Here is a 20063-nt window from a genome sequence, read left to right as displayed (position 1 = left end):
AGATGTTCCCCAGTTTTGATTAGTGCTTGGCAATTACAGAAGTTCCAAATCTGCCTTTGGTAAAAGGCCATGAGAACTCCAGGTCTTTGCCTAAGTGTTTGCATGTGATCCCAACAGACCTTTCACTCTAACCAGGCCTTCTCCTGGCTAGCTCTCACGAGGAGAAATAAGCTGAAACACTGAAACAACAGACTGAAAGTAGTCTGAATTCTTATTATTAGGTTTTGTGTTTGGAAATTGCAGTTATGTTGTTAAGTGTGTATGGTAGCAGGATATTTCATATTCTGAAGAATATGAGACAAATTGTCCTGGACATTTCTTATCCTCACTGAAATAAACAGTACCTGAATAAAACTATATTTCTGTTGAGCTTGACACTAGTCTAAACTCTGCAGTCTTGTAATCAATATAGTTCTACTGAAGTCAATAATATTTTATTACACCAGAGATACAATTGGCTTTCAGGCTTTTTTCCTCCCCTTTTGGCATCAAAACAAGCTAGCTGATAAATTCAAGCTACATAACAGTAGTCAACCATAAAACATGTATCATTCAAAGATGGCTTAGTGCAGCATCCTCATCATTTTGGGATGGTTATTCTATACACAAAGTCAAGTTGTTTGCCAGACCAGAAGAATCTCTTGGTGTCTGTTGCCAGGGAGGCGCAGGAGAGAGCTGCACCCTGAGCAGAGGAGAGTTAGGAGCCCGAGGTGACACCAAAGCAGACAATAGGAAGCGGCCTCTGTAATGGGTGGGAACCTAGCTGAGAGCTGATTCCCTCTTGTGACTGAGGGACATAAGAGAGTAAGTTTTTATCACAGTGTATTCAGTAGAGTATACATGTGTATGTTCATACCCATTTCCTGATTACATGACTCTCAGCATCGGCTGCAACAGGGCTTCCCAGCCTGAAGAGTGGGCCTGGATGATGATTCACTGGTGACTGGTGATGTATTGCTTAATCTCTGTTCTCTCTATGCAGTAATGATTTGATGCACTGCTAATTTTCCTCTGTACTTTACTAATACATATATATCCGATTTGTTTTACTGTACTTTTTTATTATATATACCCAATCCATGTTAGCGTGTTATATAGCTAGCATGTGATCATTTTAAGTACCCTGCCTGCCAGCAGAACAGCCTTGCCAAACAGAATTGTGTAGTCCCATGGCACCTGAAGTAGAGCAGGAGCTCAATGCTGCTGATGCTAACCTGGTAAAGCAACTGAGCCTGTGGTTGTCAGACAAATCCATAGCAAAAAGGCATGTTGAGGTCAAGCTGGAAACTACAGTTACAGATCAGGGTTCATCAATAAGATACATGGCTGGGCACAGGCATAGGCAGGATATAGCTGAAGCCTTTCCCTTAGCTTGTGCCTGATTGACCTGACAGAGGAAACAAGGGAGCCCTGAACAGCTCTTGCACACCTTTTCCCAGGAGTGTGATTCAAGGTGACACAGCTGTACTTCGGTATTTGTGCTTTTCACAGGATGAAAGTACTGCAGTGTTAAAAAGCCCTCCTCAAGGTAGACCTTGCTGAACAAAACCCAAGAAGTCTGACACAGAATCACAGAGTCATTAGTGTTGGAAGGGCCCTCTGTAGATCACCCAGTCTAACCCCCTGCCAAGGCAGGGCCACTCAGAGCAGGTCACACAGGAACGTGTCAAGGAGGGTTTGAATGCCTACAGAGAGGGAGACTCCACACCCCGCTGTGCAGCCTGTTCAGTGCTCTGACACCCTCAGTGTGAAGAAGTTCTTCCTCATGCTGAGGTGAGACTTGTTGTGTGTTAGTTTATGGCCATTGCTCCTCAACCTGTCGCTGGGCATCACTGTAAAGAGTCTGGCACCATCCTCCTGGCACCCACCTTTGAGATACTGGTCTGCATTCATGAGACCCCCTCTCAGCCTGCTCTTCTCTGGACTAAACAGGCCCAGCTCCTCATAAGAGAGATGCTCCAGAACTCTGATCAGCCCTGTGGTCCTTGAAATATATTTCCAAACAATGGAGTTTGAAGAAGCTTAAGACAAGGCATCTAGGTTCCTAAATATTTATTCGAATCAAAGCTCTGAACCATGACAGGTAAAAGCAATCAAGAACATAAAAGACATTAAAAAACAACAACAAAAACCAAACCAAGCCCAAACAAACAAACAAACAAAGTCAGTGGGTAAAATATGAAGGCTATATGACACTCTGTAGTTATCTCTGACAGCATAATAGTGTTCCAGGGATATAACAGATACAGCAAGTATTTCTCCAGAACATTAATTCTTGGCTATACTAGCTCAAAGATAAAATGATTTGATATCGATAGCTAGATAAACTTACAGCCTTTTCCTCCCCTGTCACAAACACCACATATCTTCCTTACAGGACCATCCTTAACAGCCTCATCCTTTCAAGTACCACTTTTGGAAAGAGATTGCCATAAAGCTGAAATATAGCCTGTGTTATCCACAACTCCTGCTCCTGATGTTAGTGTTCACGGGAACCAGCCAAAGAGCACAGTAATAGAAGTCCATAAAGATGAGAACATATACTTTTTTCTGTTCTGGCTGCCCTATTAAAACCTTAGCTGTTTGAATTTGTGTGGTTACAGATTGTTTTCCTATGTTAGGTGAATAGGATGACACAGTTCCTTTAACATACTTCTTCATCCTCACACAAAACTAGCTGGACACGTTAGCTCACCTGGTGGCATTCTTCAGGAAGTGTGCCTGCGGAGGAAAGATTTTCCCTAAAATGCCAAGTTCAAAACAGATCTTCAGTAGCTCTTCTCTATAGTGAAATATCATAGAATCATAGAACAGTTTGGGTTGGAAAGGACCTTAAGATCACCCAGTTCCAACCCCCTGCCATGGGCAGGGACACCTCACACTAAACCATCTCACCCAAGCCTCGTCCAACCTGGCCTTGAACACTGCCAGGGATGGAGCATTCACAACCTCCCTGGGCAACCCATTCCAGTGCCTCACCACCCTAACAGGAAAGAACTTCTTCCTTATATCCAATCTAAACTTCCCCTGTTTAAGTTTGAACCCATTACCCCTTGTCCTATCACTACATTCCCTAATGAAGAGTCCCTCCCCAGCATCCTTACAGGCCCTTGGTGTAACCCTTTATTAAATGCTAAGCTAGAAACACACACTGACAAAACCACAGTGACTCTCCCACATTTGATGTCAATATCCATACGCTGCAACTAAAGTAGGAAAAAGTCTGATGAGAAAGTATCAAAGTATTTACATTCATTACATTCACCACCACCAGAAACTGCAATTTCAAAGTTGCTGGACAGACTTCAGTAAGAGAAACAAAACCAGGAATAGCCAGTTCAGGAATGAGGGAGCTCTGTAGCGGCCTCTTTTACATACCGAGTCATAACCCCTCAGAAATAAAATGTAATGGCACAGGTTGTATCAGCAAATTGTGACTCTAAGAGGAAATGGAATTTACTCATTAATTATCTTGATCATTATCTATGCATTTTTTTATATATATAATAAGAAGCATCTATGAAAGTGAGCACCATTAATAAAGGAAACCTACAAGGAACTTGGAGAGGGACTTTTGACAAGGGCCTGTAGAGACAGGACAAGGGGGAATGGCTTTAACTTGCCAGAGGGGAGGCTGAGATGAGCTCTTAGGCAGAAGTTCTTCCTTGTGAGAGTGCTGAGGCGCTGGCACGGGGTGCCCAGAGAAGCTGTGGCTGCCCCATCCCTGGCAGTGTTCAAGGCCAGGTTGGACACAGGGGCTTCGAGCAACCTGGTCTAGGGGAAGGTGTCCCTGCCCATGGCAGGGGGTTGGATGAGCTTTAGGGTCCCTTCCAACCCAAACCATTCTATGATTAGGCTATGTGAGGTCCATGCACAGTAGATTGCTGCCCCTGCACCCCTAGGAGCACATCACTGCTCAGGCTCCAAGACAGAAATGGTCTAAAGCAGGTGGCCTCACGTGCAGTGTGCTAACAGCAGCATTGGCTTTCACTTAGGTCAGGCTTAAAGAAGCACAAGAAACTCCTGAGGTTAAAGATTTATTTCAGGCTGCTTATATGAACTGGCTTCCTTAGGAAGAAACCCGCTGGAGCGTTTCTCCCAAGGTGTTTGCCTCAGGACTGGTCTCTGGAGGCTGCTGCCCAAATTCTGCATTCACACAGAAATGCCCTGTGGATGACTGCTGAGGAGCTCTTTAGCTTCAGTCTAGTGCCAAGCCTGCTGCTGCAACCACCAACTCCCACTGCAGACTCCTGGCCACCCAAAATTGACAATTTCAAAGTATTAAACATAAAATCTCGGTGTTACAAAATTGCTTCAGAGAGAATTGTCATCAACTCAATGGGAGCTACTGAGGGCAGAGAGCCATTCTAGTCACCCTAGAGACTTCTGCAGGAGACTGTGGTCTATAGAGTTAATTCATCACACAGAAAGTAAGGGGGTAATTAAGATGTCTCAAAGAGCAGTGGAGAAAGGGAAGATTTGGGCCTGGCTACAATTCCAGATCTGTGTCCCGACACACCAATGTTATTATCTGTCCTCTCATTACTTAACTCTTACCAAATGCTAAACTTCCCAGCCTTTCTTTGCTGGTAACTTATCATTACTGGCAACTGGCCACAAGGTTATAAATACCCAGTGGCAGCGCTCCATGCTGCTCTCAGAAAAATACTCCTTAAAAAACAATAGTGAAACACTATTAAATGCCTTCCTTTGTGTATTTGTCATGAATTCCAGTGACACTTCATGGTCAGAGGCATTGTTAGATGGCACAGGGACTATCACAGACATCCATAGAAATACTGCCCTAAGACATCTGATGATCATCAATTATTACACCATCTACAATAAGTCATTTTTACTGGAAGACATTAAGAGTTCATCGATCTCTCCCATTCCTGTCTGAATCCAAATAATGATGTCTTCCTTGATTTAGTAAAAAGAACTAACAGTTCTTCTAAATCACTGTGAACCTCAGTAGTTCATCACTGAGATATCTGGAGATTTTGATTTCTAGGTGGAGGTTTCACTTTTCCATTGAGAGAGATTCTTCTATACCCAGTTACGTACTGTACGCAGAGCCTACCTGCAAATGAATTATTGGCAGTCTATTAATTAATTCATTCACAGAATTAAATGAAGAGGCTGATGACGTGAGATCACTAAGCTATCCCAAAAGAGATTTTCATCAATTACTTTACGCATAGCTCTTGGTGAAGCATAGATCTTATCAGGAGAATACCATCTGTGATTTCATAAGCTTCTCCCACAAGAGTGAAGTTCAATTATCTAAAGAGACCATGATCTAAATAGCCAAGAAAGAACATTAAAATCCCTCTTCCCTGACCAATAGACTGGACATGCACAGAGAAGCAATGAAGAATATGAAGAACTTGCTGTCTGCAAGGGAAGAAATTCCTGACGAAGCACTACCTTACTAAAGATTCAGCACTAAATAGCTTTCACTGGAAAAAGAAGGAACAGAGTCAACAAGAGAATATTTCAAGAGTTAAAACCAGTTTGTGAACAGGGCTGTATAGAACTAACTTTTTAAAGTGCAGCTGTAATCAGGGCTGCTCACCTCCTCATGGGCACACAAGGGCATGAAAACAGCAGAGACGGTCCAAGGTGGAAAGTCACATATCCCAGGCATAAGGCCAGAGTGTATCTATATCCTGGGGGCAATGGCAAGAATTTCCCATGGCAAGCTTTTCACATGGGTAAAAAAAGGCATCACCCTGTTATTCAAACAAATCTTTAGACAAAAATTCATTTTTCTCAAAATTACATTCTCTATTTCAATTTAAGAAAAGAAGTTTTGTTTTTTTTTTCATGATCAATCTCAAAAATATTATCCAAGTGGTTATCATACTTAAAAATAAGCTTTTCTGTCGTATAATTGGAAATTTATAAGAAGAAAAAAGGCCAAACCCTTGAATGTCAGTAATTTTTACTACTACTTTTGAGGCCTTTCAAACAGTCCCGTTCTTTAGTGGAATAGGACACAGAAAAAGATGTCAAATACCCCTCTTCTCACCTCACCAACTTTCCGAGTATCTCTCTTTCCAAAATGGGAAAGGACTAGAATCTATGCTAAACAGAAGTACACTGCTACATCAGCTTAACAGCTTGCAGCTAAAATAAAGGCCGGCCATAGACAGCAAATTCAGTTCTCACAGAAGGTCAAGAAGACCTGAGAAAGAGAAGATAGAAATGAACCACCACCAGTAATAATGACCAGTGAATGCCTCAGGTTTGGGTAACCAATACTCATTGCCATGTGCTTCTGGAAAGAAAAATCCCCAGAGGCAATAGGACAGATAACAGAGGCCAGACAACTCTAAGTCACCTCATGCAAAACCATGGTTACCACCAGAACCCAGAGAACAAGGGTCATAAACCCAACTCTAGGATCCATACTACTGTTTCACAGTACCTCCACCCATTGCATTGTATATATTACTGTATATACATGCACATAGATTTACAATTAGTAGGTACAAATCTGGACACAGAAATTGCAGCCCTTCAAAGAAGGACAGGAGGAAAATAAAACTTCCTCCAAACATTTTCTTCAACATGTCATGTTTTACAAATTAGCATTTTGAGAATAAGCCACAAAATGTATCTTGATTTTGAAGGGCTTATTTATCGCTGATGTGGCCTTTCATATGGAAATCACACAGATTTCCTTCCCTTGTACAAACCCCATGTTCAGTTTATATGAAAATCTAGATCTGCACACCGCTAAGAAATCTGCACACCCCAATGCACTTCCAAACTCATTCGGAAGTACAACCTCAACTCTGGTGATTTAACGACTGACACACTGCCCACCTATGCAAACACACCCAGCTGTGGCAAACCTTCATCGCCTGCTCTTCCAGCATCTCCGCATGCTGTTTAGACAGAAGTTCATTCAACGTGGTTGCTATAAACCAGCAGTACAAAGCTGATGGGTTTGGTGTTTTTCCTAAACAACATCTGGGCTTCCCAAACTTTTTGGCTTTCCACATATTGGGAAGATAAAATACTGATCTAACAGTCCTGTTAACTGGAAAGAGCCCAGAATCACCCAAACCATGCACTTCTGTGACAAAAATTAGCAACACATCAGAACAAATGAGCATCAGCCATGCCAAACTCCACAGACTTCACATTTGCTCAGCACCTACCTTTGGACAAGTACCTACTGTAACATCCTCCTCCAGGGCAGCACCAAACAACTGGGAACAAAGGATGTTGCTTCTAAACATTCACATTATTGTTCAGTTGAGAAACACAGTGCATACATCAGAATAATCCCTGGGTTTCATTTCCACATGTGCATGGAAACCACAACACAGTTCTCAAAGGAGTTAGCATGTTCTTCTTTTCCTATGAACATTCCTATCAGAGATTTCTGGCACTTGAATATTTGCAAATGTTTAGAGTCTGGAACTGACATATGAACACATCTGGGAGAAAGATCAGCACAAGGATATTCACATGGGAACAGTTATAAATCTATTTCTGCCAATTAATGTCCTCTCCAAACAGAGTAATAGGAAATGACCAGGGGAACCAGATCCAGGCACAGGAAACAATTTAAGGAGTAGTCAGCTTTGACTTAATTTAGGTGTTGACTTTCTCTTTCCCCAGTAGCATCAGGGAGCAGCAAGTGCCAGGGAAATGGAGCCAGGAGTTAATGGCAATCCCAGTGCATGACATGCTCTTACCATCTGGGTCTGATGACACCAGGCAGACCATGACTGGTAAAAGGGCCCTTCAGTAGCCCCAGAAAGTGATTAATGAGGAGCAAGCTTCAAGCAGGGGCTCTGGTCCGGAGCAAAAGAAGATAGGGCCAGAGATAAGACTTCAAGATACATCCAAGGGGTTCATCCAAGAGACAACCTACCTGCAGTACATGGCAAAGGTCCAGCCAGGAGGCAGACAAACCTACAGCATAGCTTGGGAATGGACCAAAGGCCCAAGGCTGAGCTTAAATTAGGCATCAGTGGGTGTGGGTGGAAGCCCTGGGTGAGGTTGCTCAGAGCCAGTAGAGTCTGTTAGTGCTTTGAGGGCCCTAACAAGACCTGGGCAATGTCTTTTTGTTTAAGGACGTTCCTCTGTACCAATCATCCATGCAACAGCAGATGAGCTTCATCTTATTTTAGGGGTCATACTCATTTGCCCAGGAATAGGAATCCAGAAGGAAGATGTAAAGAAAAGAGAAAAAAATGGAGTGAGAAGAGAATTTCCTCAGACTGAGAAGGAAGAACAGGAAAAACTATGCAGAGTTCCTTATACATGAAAGATGAACTTCTCACTTCACACCTCACTCAGCACCAGTGAACTGCCCTTGCCACTGTCTCCAGGAACCTGACTCCAGCCGATGCTGATGTAGCTAGAAATCACATCCAGCCAAGCGAATTGTCCAAGTTTTTCCATAAAGCATCATCCCCACAGCATGGAACTGGCACTTGCCTCAGCACTGTTCAGCGCTTCAGGTCTTACTGTAAAGCTTATGCATACAATTTTCATGTCTGTATTTGTAATTCTGCCCTGTGTAACACTTCGAAGGCACTGCCACACTTAGAAATTAGGGCACTATCCATGTATTTTTGCCAAGGACATCTGAAATTTTACAAGCTACTTATTCTTTCAGAAGTGTCTGACTCTTTCATTTATCCCCTACCTGGAATCACAATCATCCCAAGGTGTGTAATCATTCCTGCAGCAACCAACTGATTTCATAGATTATTCTTTCTGTTGAGGAATAAGCAGGAGATGATGAAACCTGCAGGGAAAAAAAAAAAAAAGCATCCTTGAAAACCTTCCCCCATTCCAGCTAAAAAACAGAACAGCAGGAAAACTATACATGTAACCAGTTCCAAACTCATTCTGACAAACAAGTAGACAGATGATAGTCCTAATTCAGCAAAGTACTGCAGTATCTAGACAATATGATGATCATATAATTACAGAATCACAGAATGGTTTGGGTTGGAAAGGATCTTGAGATCATTCAGTTCCAACCCCCTGCAATGAGCAGGGACACCTCACACTAGACCATGTCACCCAAGACTCTGTCCAGCCTGGCCTTGAACACTGCCAGGGATGGGGCATTCACCATTTCCTTGGGCAACCTGTGTCAGCACCTCACCACCTCAGGGCAACCTGTGACAGTGCCTCAGGGAAGAACTTCTGCCTTAGATCTAACCTGAACTTCCCCTGTTCCAGTTTGAACCCATCACCCCTTGTCCTATCGCTACAGTCCCTGATGAAGAGTCCCTCTCCAGCATCCTTGTAGCCCCCTTCAGACACTGGAAGCTGCTCTGAGGTCTCCACGCAGCTTCTCTTCTCCAGGCTGCAGCCCCAGTGTTCTCAGCCTGTCTCCATATGGGAGGTGCTCCAGCTCCTGAGCATCCTCATGGCCTCCTCTGGACTTGCTCCAACAGCTCCATGTCCTTCTTACGTTGAAGACACCAGAACTGCACACAGTGCTGCAAGTGGGGTTTCACGACAGCAGAGTAGAGGGGCAGGATTACCTCCTTCCACCTGCTGGTTACGCTCCTTTCAATGCATGTCTCTCTGAAGTCAGTACTGAGCTACGCTGTCCCCTCTACTTTTCTGAATTTCCTTGACCAAAAGACTCCTTCCTACATGGCAGATACATCAGGAGAGCTAAGTAGGCTTCATGGGTACCACCAACTAGTGCATGTCACCCACAAGTGCAAAGCTAGCACAACTCCAGTGTAGCACTGCCATCCCTCACAGCAGCTCAGGCTAGTCCTAACATCTCCAGAATGCCATTAAATGCATCACCCTATGGGAATAAAATTGGAGCATAACCCCATCTACATATGGGTATCAGGTAGCGGAGGTTCCTGAGATGCAGTTTCTTCCCACATTACCTCCCTTCTCTTGTCCTCCTGATTCCCAGAGGAAGATATCACATGCTTATTAGATACAATCCTGCTCATTGCACTGACTCAATCAGAAATCACAGGGTGCTACAACGCACCCTATGAGCAGGTGCTTCAGAGTGGCAGCCTAACACAGCAGCTCTTAATCTTATATGTGCCACAGCCACTCTCACACAAGGTCAATTGCACCTATGATTAATTCACACAAGCAGAACCCTCAGCTGCCACCTTACACAGCCCTGCAAATGCACAGGCTGCACAAAACTATTGGTAATTAGTTTGTCAAGCAAATGGTAGGGAAGAACAACACTGGTAATTTATACCATAGATATTCAAATGAAACATCTTCCCTGAGTAATTTGATGTCAGAAAGAAGAACAGCAGCAAAGCAGAACAAAGCTTCCCACCAGCTCTTTCTTGAAGGGACATTACTCTAATGTGTTATGAGACAAATTCAGACACAGTAAAAAACACATGTTTTTTTTCACTGAACTCCTCTGGCCAGATTTTGGCATTAAAAATGGTTCTGAGATTATTCATGCATGTCCTATATACAGAGACTCTGGGATGACCAAGGATGCTAGAGTTCAGCCAGAAAAGACCTGTATGGAAAACACTGTATGTTATCCCAAAAGGGAAGATAAAGATCAACTACTGGAAATATATGTTACATTTTAGTTCTTTGCAAAAAAAAAGAGCAGGACTGGTCAGCCTACACCCTTCTTATTTTTCTCCTCACTCTACCACCCTTAGTACTGTCAGAGGTATTGGGACCCTCATCATCTGTTACCAGCAGCTCTCTCCACTATAGACCTAGCTGGTTGTAGTTGTTATTGTTACTTTTGTGTGTGTGAAACAGAATTTCACTTCTAAAATTGCTGCTTGGGTGATACCTCAGTGTTTTGCCAGAGTGTCTTGGATAGTGAACTTCAGGCAAATCAAAAGTGGGATTCCCTGGCTATGCAATGGGCTTCATAGTCACTAACCTGGGACACACCATAAGTTAGAGTGACCTAAGCCTTGGAAATGCCTGTGGTCCTGCCATAGTACTGTGTGTGAAATCCCCAGAAGCTTCAATCTCAGCTGGTGCAGCACCTCATCTCTGCTGAAGCAAGTTTGTGAGCCTTGGTGAGAACTGCAGGATTTCTGATCTTGGGTAGAAATCCATCTCAAAACCTGGTGTTCCAGGGTGCCACCCTGCAAAAGGAGTTCCTCAAGACTTCCACCAGTACCTGTCAGACATCTGGGCTAGCTGACTTAAAGGAACTAACATTTCTCAGACCAGAATCCCACAGTGTTGCTTGGTTTCCATTGCCTTCAAAGCTCTCACCTTAGCAGTCAAGCAGGAGGTGAGAAGAAGGAATTTTTCCTTATGGCAGAAGTTGGGTAAAGCATTTCAAACCTCGCTGCCAATAGATTATTTTATAATATAAAGGATGAGAAGCATATCTTTAGATATGTCCACAGCGGATGACTGGGCAAACTGCACCTCTGTACAAAAAGAAGAAAAGAAGAGTTAATTCTGAGCAAAAAGAAGAGTTAATTGATGGTAGAGAAGAGCTGCTTCATTTTCTGTGAGTATTTATCGATAGTTAGGATACTACATTCAAATGAAATAGGCCTTCTCAGCATCAAGATGATCCATTTTCCTGGCTTGTGTGTTTTAGGATGATTCAGTGTGGTAAACCAGTGTATTCCCAAATGAGCACTGGCTGAGCAAACAGTACCTAATAAATACTCAGCTGTCAATGTCACTTTTCTCCTTTTTCCTCCATCAGGCCTCTTCTTCCTTTCTTTTTGGTGAGAATTAGGAGTGGAAGCTTGCTACTGGCTTGCTACTACTCAGTGAGCTCTTTGGGTCTTGCCATTGATAACTGCATTTCTGTGGAGATAACAAAATCCAGAAAAGGAAAAGACAAGAACCTTTCAAACGCTCCAAATAAAGCTGCTTGCAGAAATGGGCGTTTTTTATTCAACTCATACTAGTAGAGTGCGAGACAGAGATACCAGCACATGTTGGCACCGACATTTCTGGTGAAGAGTAAAACTGGACAAGACACAGGATCAGTTATTCCAACACTCCCTACAAAACCCCTAGTCTGTGTATCTGTTAAGAAACCCTGAAGAGAAGCAGGCCCTTTGGGGAATATATTAGAGAAAAGAAGGACAATTTGGAAACAGTCTGGCCACTGTTAAAACTTCTCTCTCTTTCTTTTCTATTAGGTTCTAACCAATACTAGGAGTTTTCATGTAGATATTATTTCATTCTATTTCATGTAAATACGGATTTTCAAATAATCAATACTAATTCTGTATCCTCTTTTGACTTCTTGGAGACACTTTTTTTGGCACCAGTGTTTCCCACAGGTCTTCTGTGCTCAGTAACAATAAACTCTCATCGCCATTAACACTTCTGGTGTTGACTTTCCTTAAGCTCTTCCTCTCTTACACAAGCCCAGTCTTTCCCCGTGTCCATTTTTGCTTCATTATACCTTGATTTTATATGCCATAATTCACCCACAAACAGCAATAATTATTTTCACAACGTCATCCCTTCTAACAGAAAACTGAGATAGAAACCCTATTCTTGTCACACTTTCCCCATAGAATATTTATTGACAGTGGGTCGCCTTTTTCTGCCAAAGGATAAATAAAATACTAACTATGGGCCCAGAAAGCAAGGCAAGGTCAGCTCCAGGCTGCTCTTCAGCATTTGTGCAGATTTATAACAGATGAATGTGAATTCCTGACTTAGTTTCCTATTTACTACTTTAGCGGTATCTTCTAACAATTCCAGAGGAACTGCTCAGTAGGGTAAAATTAACACACACTGTAACAGTGTTTAACTGGAACAAACTAATCCAGTTACCTAGTGTGACAGTCTAGAATCATAGAACCACAGAATGGTTGGGGTTGGAAAGGACCTTAAGATCATCCAGTTCCAACCCCTTGCCATGGGCAGGGACACCTCACACTAGATCATGTTGCCCAAGGCTCTGTCCAACCTGGCCTTGAACACTGCCAGGGATGGAGCATTCACTCAATGTAACCAATCTAAAAAGCACAGGATGGGTAAGAGGTAATCATGAGAAACCCAGTATTACCCTGTAACCATAAAACAGTAGACATACCTCCTTATTAAAATATTATTAAACTTTTGGCCTCTGTCTGGTGCAGGATCAGTCATCACAGGACTGAACACAAGTCATATTCCCAGCAAGTGAAAGCATGGGTATCTTTAAAAGGGAAAAAAAGTAGTAGAAAAAGTAGACTGGCTTCTACACCACAGCCTTTGTGATTGGAGAGGGGACTCGGAGGCAACAAAGCTGGCTTTGAAATCTCACCTTTTTCATTCATTTCCTGCCAATCCATGAACAAGTCACCTCTCCTCTTGCCTTGATTTCCGCATGAGTAAGCTGGAACTGATGTATGTGTAACAGGAATCTGACAATCCTGATGTGATTACCAGTTGTAAAGCTTTTCAAAAGCTCATATAGGAATGTTACAGAGGTGCTGCAGTTATACCCCTTCCCAGGTTTCTACTCACAGGGGTGTGAGGGGGAGGACCAAGCTGTTATTTGTTTAATGAAAACTGTATTTACTCACAACTTGGAATAATTATGTCCTTTCTCAAGAGAGAAAGCTTCAGTTAGTAGCTGCTGGGAAGCTTGAAAATAGTATCAGTGGCCATAAAACCCCCCCACTACATATCCATTGTACTATCACCCAATTAGAAATGCAGTACAGGGACTGCCAAATTACCAGTTGGCTAATACTTCAAAATCAAGGACAAACAGCACATCACAATTCAATAAGGAAGGAGACCATGTCTACAGCACAATAATCATACCCTGACCTTCATATAGTAACTGTTTGATGGTTTTCAGCTGTAAAAATATGCTAATAGGATCAACAAACAAAGAGAAAAAAGACTTTGAAACAATGATGAATACAGATAAAATAGCTCAGTGAAGCTGAAATATTTCCACATGACAGCCAAACATGAGCTAGGAAATACTGCAATGCCTTTTCTGAATACAAAGATATATGCAAGCACTCAGCAACAGACCTTAAATGTCCTTATACAGGGGGAGAGACTGAGTATCAGTTAGATGCAAGGATTATGAGGCTGAAGCAGACAAATCTGTACTAACTCATTTATAGGCACTGAATACTTCTTTTTTCTTGACACTCTGGCCAAAAGTGTTGACTGTCCTGCTATACCTTTAAAAAAGGCTGGTCTGTGATGGAGTCTTTTCTGGTTGTCATACTTATTTGTCTGGATATTTTCATTTCACACCTTTTGCTAAAATCTGCAAAAAAAAAAACAGGATCTGTCATTATTCTGTCTGAGTTTTCCCGAGTTCCTGCCTGGAGATTAACAATAAAAGCTCCCTCAGCGTTCTCTGGATTCTCCTTAAACATTGCCTGGAAATAACAAAATGCTATGTGTCCATTCTCTCTGCCCTCAAGTTATCAACCAATACTGGCGACCAGATATATCCACACAGATAACATGATATGAGAGTTTATATTTCAAGGCAAATAAGAAAGAACAAAGAAAGAAAGAGAAAGCAAAAGAGCAAAGGCACAATGGCTGTTGTGGCTCTGTGCAGATGCTGCAAATGTGTTAATTTCATCTCATGTGAAAACCTGGCCTGTTGAGCCAATCAGCTGGGAAACTGAAGGCAGGAACCAGAAGTGTCATTGAGGTAGACTGTAAAACACAGAGGATGCCCAGAGGAGTAGAATGGAACAAGGGAAGATGTACTCTTAACATTTTTCTTTTTCACCAGAAAATCAGAGACTGGAGAGGCAATACCATTGAGTTGTACTAAAGTAACCTCCTGATCCTCCCATTCTCCTTAGACCACGCTAGCTTGTGGAGTTACTGCACAGGCAGCTACATCTTTCAGAGTATGTAATTGAAAGTTAGCAACACAAAGCTGTGGAGGTACATCATCTTGTATTAAGTGAACTTCTAGAGAAGGATGGTGCATGGAACAATGACTTGGATGCTTAGTGTAGTGTTAGTTTAGCTACACAAACATAGGTTTGTTACCTCAAGCCACAAATCAGAGATGATGTGAAAAGTACATAAGTCTTGGAGTGGATAAAAAGCCCATGTAAGTCTCTAGCAGACAACTACTGATGTTATTTAGTCCACCTTCTGGGAACTGCACTTTTTAAGAGAACATAGGTCTCTTCTGAAAAGCTACCAGAGGTCTAGCTGGTGCTTTGGGATGTGCATTGTACTGACACAAAATAGGCTACAAGAAGCTGAAAATTACTATAGAGCTGCTGTGAACAAGATCAGATGATCAGAGGGGTCCTAACTGACACAAGGAAAAGGGGTCACGTACCTTGTGGAATCAGAAAGGCTTCAACTGTGAGGACTTCAGAAAGGGGCAATACTTCGGAGATATTTGTTCCTTCTCATTCTTGCTTGGGTCAAGTAGCTTGGGAGAGTTGAGTAGCTGGCCATGTGGAAGGCTGCTCCTATCGCAGAACAGCACGTAACAGCAATTTCTATGGTGATAGAACCTGTCACAGGCACACTGCTGTGGTCAGGAAGGAGACTATCCTTGAGAAGAAAAGAAATAAGTTAGTGAAGAAACACTTGTTCAATTATAGGAGCAAAATAATGCAGTTTTACAACTATTACTGGCATTTTTCAACCTGGTATGCAGCACAAGATCAACAGAAGTCATTGTGGGAACTGTCTTCTGACCAACTACTGCACTAGCTACTAGAAAATATACTTCTTCCCTGTTTTCTCCCTCATTATTTGTCTCACGCCAGTCATTTCTGTTTCCTTCAAAGTAACACAATCATGCTGCAGCTCCAAGAATGAAACTGTTCCATCAGATCATCACTGTTATGTCTCCTGCTGCAAGTATGCACTTCTGCCATCCTTTTCAAGTTGAAGCTAGACATGCTTTTTAACGCTGGTGAGCTCAAAGGAAGGATGCCTCTTAGGGAAACACCCTCACAATTCATAAGCAGCACAAAACTGAAAGCCCCAGGTATGCCTATTTAAAAATGATGAAAAGAAGACTGCTTAGATCAAATATTAGCGACCTCTATAATTTAGCCAAATTATGTAAATCACTGAGGGCCATTTGTAATAATTTATAATCTAGTATAGAATATTTCATATAATTGGAACACTGACAGAAAATCTACGTTTGCTTTTCTTCTCATGATTTAAATGTTCACCCTAAGAAATCATTTTAAAAACATGAACAGTTTGTCTACTGTGCAATGTTCTTCTTGTAACATTGTAAAGAGGTGACAAATACATGTAATTTAATGCTGTAGAGCATAAAAGACTGAAAGGGGAAAGTCAGATAAACCAGATTAGGTCTTTTTGTTAACAGGTTGCTTTTGCTTGTTCTTTAGGGGAGGAATACACCTATTTTCGTATTTATATGTGCTCAGTGAAGATATTCTAGGCCTAAATGTACCTCTAAGGCACTACAGCAGCAAATGCATTATTTTCAGAAGTTGGAAATTAACTCACTTGTGATTCTTACAAAGAACAAGGTGGATATGAACTTTCATTACTGCAAGGTAATCGCCAGAATGAGGGTATCATGTTTGATATTCCACAGCCTCACTTCCACTGAAGTTCAAGAAGAGCACACATCTGACCTGGCTCTGTTTTCCCAGCAAAAGAACTTTAAAGACAGACTTGTGTTCCATGAGTGACAAACCCTGAGGGAAGAAAAATTTGTTACAGATCAGAGATGTCAGAATCTGAAGCAAGCAAACATCAGATGTTTCTATACAACACAGCAAAACAACTTACCCTTTCTTGCAAAGACTTCTGGAGACCAGTAGCTGAGTGCGTGTGTCTGGCCATGCACAAGCATGCATGTATAGACACTGCAGCCGAGTCACAGATGTGATTAGAAGCAACAAATGCACTGTTTGCCCACAGCAAATATTTTTGTTCCTCTATTCCATCCTATAGTAGCTTTCAAAAGAAAGACCTTTGTTTTTCGAGGCAAGCTTGCTGGCATGAACAACAGACTAGCCAAAACCAGTATAGATGTGCCTCGGAAAAGAAACACCTTTACTACCCGTTGTAAGCAGAGAACGCCGCCAGGCTTGTTTTGCTGGATGCATCTAACATTGCTTTAAAAGTAGAGAAAAAAAAAATCAGTAGCAGAGATCAGACGAACTGTAAAAGGGAACATTTGCTTTATGAGTTTCCCTCTCATCTGACTTTTGTTAATGACTCCTTGACTAATGTAAAGAGGAGCACATCAAACACTGCACAAACTACCTCTACGCAGCAATTTTATAGCACATAAACCTCCCATGTTCAGTTTGGCAGTCCCACCTTACTCTGCAGCTGACTGCACAGACAAACGGATGGTTTATAGGTACCAATACGTCAAGGGCTCTGATTTTTTACCATGTAACCAGAGTTTTCCCTATGAAAATGGAGTTACGGGAACCTGGTTCTTTGTTGACCAGCTGTTATGAAACCTATTTTATTTAGCCAGTCTATCCATAAGCACTCTCAGCCATTCACCTGGCCAGGGTGTTATGGAGACCAAGTGTTTGAAAGGACCTTTCCTTTCCTTAAATCCTTGGCTATTACAATAACCGTTTTATTAACTGCCTTCCTCCCTGGAGTAGGAGATGTTATAGTTTCCCCACAACTTCACAGTTGGGTATGTCACAGTTTCCAAGGTACTCTCACACTGTTGAAGTGACTGGCATTTCTTCCTGCAGCAGGACTGTGTTCACATGAAGGTCCTCAGAATCAGAGAGCTTCCTTTTTCTTTTAAGGAATCAATACATTCATTAGTAAAAGGGTCCCAGGCCAAAACTCCATCCTTCAATCAGCAGCAGTGAACACAAATTGTTAACTATGTGAAGAAACAAACCAGCATCTCTGGCCTAAGGGTGTGTTGAGTTAACTGGAGTAATCTTTATTGAGATATCATGTTCCTGAGCTCTCACTGTCAGGTGGCAAAGATCAATCATCCCTGGAGACATTCAAAGCCAGGCTGGATGTGGCTCTGGACAACCTGATCTAAAGATGTCCCTGCCCACTGCAGGCGGTTGGACTGGATGAGCTTCGAAGGTCCCTTCCAACCCAAACCATTCTGTGACTCTATAAGCAAACCTAAAAAGCTTGCCTTCCGCTGCATGTTCAGTCTGCTTCTTCCCACAGCAAAGTGTGTGATCCGAAGCGAGGAGTTGCTGTCCCTTCCCTCTGAAACAATCCTAAAGCTCCCAAGTCTTTGATATATGCCTCATGTGGCTCTTTGCCACAGGAAAATCTCAGTCTGTGGCTCATAGACACTGAAAGTTTGGCCATCTCCACTCTTACAGAACACTAGCCTCTAAGTGTTGCTTTCCAGGCAGCAGTAGTGGAAAGAAGCCAAAGGTTGAATTGCTTCTCCGCCTGAAGTCTGTGCAGTTGAGATCTGAAGGGTTTTCCCCTTTTCTGATAAGGCAAGGATAAGGATCTATAGGCAGGCAGCAGATTCGGTTATCCGTAAGTGGTAAAAGGCATTGCAGATACGAATTTCACTCCTACACACTAGTGTCTGTCCTTGAAATAGGTGTCACTAGAAGAGGTAGAGAAATGCTTACACATAAAAGCAGTAGATACAAAGAACACTTTCAGGACCTTGTATCCACACATGACTCCTGACCTGGGAAGAGAGTTAGGTCAGCTTTCATTGAGATGAGGCTTGTTTTGTGCTGTTTGTTTGGGTTTTGTTTAAATACAGTTGAAGCATTCAACCTTCTTAATAATAAATAATCCTTATTAATCCTTTTTATCCTTAAGATCCCCATACTAACTCAAGTTTTAATTTGCTGAATAAGTATCGTAGGGACTTTAAAACTGTTTCATTCCAACAGGTTCAAGGACTGTTGTAACAGCAATGTCTTACATCTAGTACCAATATGAGCAGAAGCAGAATTTATTCTCCCAATAGAAAGGTCTTGGCAGTGAAGAAAAGCAACTTAAAATTCAGCATTGCCTGGTAATAGTCAGCCATGCAAAATAAAATGGTCTAAAACCCAAAAAGATACAAAATTCAAGTAAGAGCCTCTAATCATACAATAACAAGTCATGGAGACACCTTTCTTTCTGGTCTGAACTGGTGATCAACTTATGCTCTGGACATTTAAAGGAGAACATGCTTCCTGAGCAGTACTGTAGAAATCCTATCCAGAAAAGTTTCCACTTTGAGCTTAAAAGGAAACAAAAAGGTGTTATTTCTAAGAACATTTAATATTGGGTCTAAAGTGCAAGGAATTGGGGCAAAGAACTAGAAAACGGAGTAGGCATGTTTCCTACTGCTCTTCTACTAAACGAATTATCTCACCAGTAGTAACAGACCTCCACAGACAGAAAAAGGTACATCCACGCTCAAACTTGAGCAGCAACAAGCCAGGCAGGACTGGTCCCGAAAGATTTCAATCACAGAACCCCAATTTAACTCACTCATTTGGCTTCTTGGGCAGCTATTCTTAGCTCAGTGTCTCAGAGCAGGCTCTGCATGGCAATCACAGGGTGCTACAACAGACACTTCTAGGGACAGCACATTGATCTTATAGCTGTACTGGTATATGGAGCAGCTAGATGAGTACCAATTCCTTACCTCTTCATTGCACTGTGATTTTTAGATACACCATAAAGTTCATGTAGGAAGCCACATAGGGAATCGTGGCAGGGGAGTTGGAAGCAGATGATCTTAAGTTCCTTTCCAGCCCAAACTAGTCTGTGATTCTGTGATTCTATGGTCTTAGACCAAAGCCAGGTGTCTTTGAACTCAGTTTGTGCACAGTGTGGATTTCATGCCTGTTGATCCCATGTGACAGCTGATCTTCAGCTGTCTAGATGTTCTCCTGTCATGCTGCCTGTCCTTTATACCTTGACTGCACAAGTCTTGGTTATGGAAAGAATTTGGAGTGTTTGGCAAAATCCCAATAATTGACAAGGGGTTGGAGGACAAAATTAATTTCAACAGAAACATCCAGGATGTGCTTTATTAATTCAACTCAAAAAAAAAAAACAAAACCTTGGCAGGGAATGTAATCTCTTAATTGTGAGCACTGGGCTTACAGTAACTGGGCTTGATGCTCTGAATTTCATTTCATTGCCTTCAACCAACTCATTCGCTT

General features: G+C 42.2%; 1 long non-coding RNA gene across 1 annotated transcript in view; it reads right to left on the bottom strand.

The window, feature by feature from the left end:
• Positions 1 to 13322: 13322 nt before the first annotated feature.
• The window catches only part of LOC133274930 (uncharacterized), a 17368-nt gene continuing 10627 nt past the window's right edge, over positions 13323 to 20063 (bottom strand). The window contains exons 6-8 of the long non-coding RNA XR_009745337.1: positions 16429 to 16622; positions 15269 to 15489; positions 13323 to 14218 (exon numbers count right to left, since the gene is read on the bottom strand). This is a non-coding gene — a long non-coding RNA (uncharacterized LOC133274930). The remainder of the gene's footprint in view (positions 14219 to 15268; positions 15490 to 16428; positions 16623 to 20063) is intronic.

The sequence above is a fragment of the Pezoporus flaviventris genome, unplaced genomic scaffold, assembly GCF_033815535.1.
Source record: "Pezoporus flaviventris isolate CSIRO_AGI_PZ_B2104156 unplaced genomic scaffold, CSIRO_AGI_Pfla_v1 ptg000037l, whole genome shotgun sequence".
NCBI classification, from domain to species: Eukaryota; Metazoa; Chordata; class Aves; order Psittaciformes; family Psittacidae; genus Pezoporus; species Pezoporus flaviventris.
Note: the sequence above shows the minus strand (reverse complement) of the source record. Positions and strands in the feature narration are given on the sequence as shown.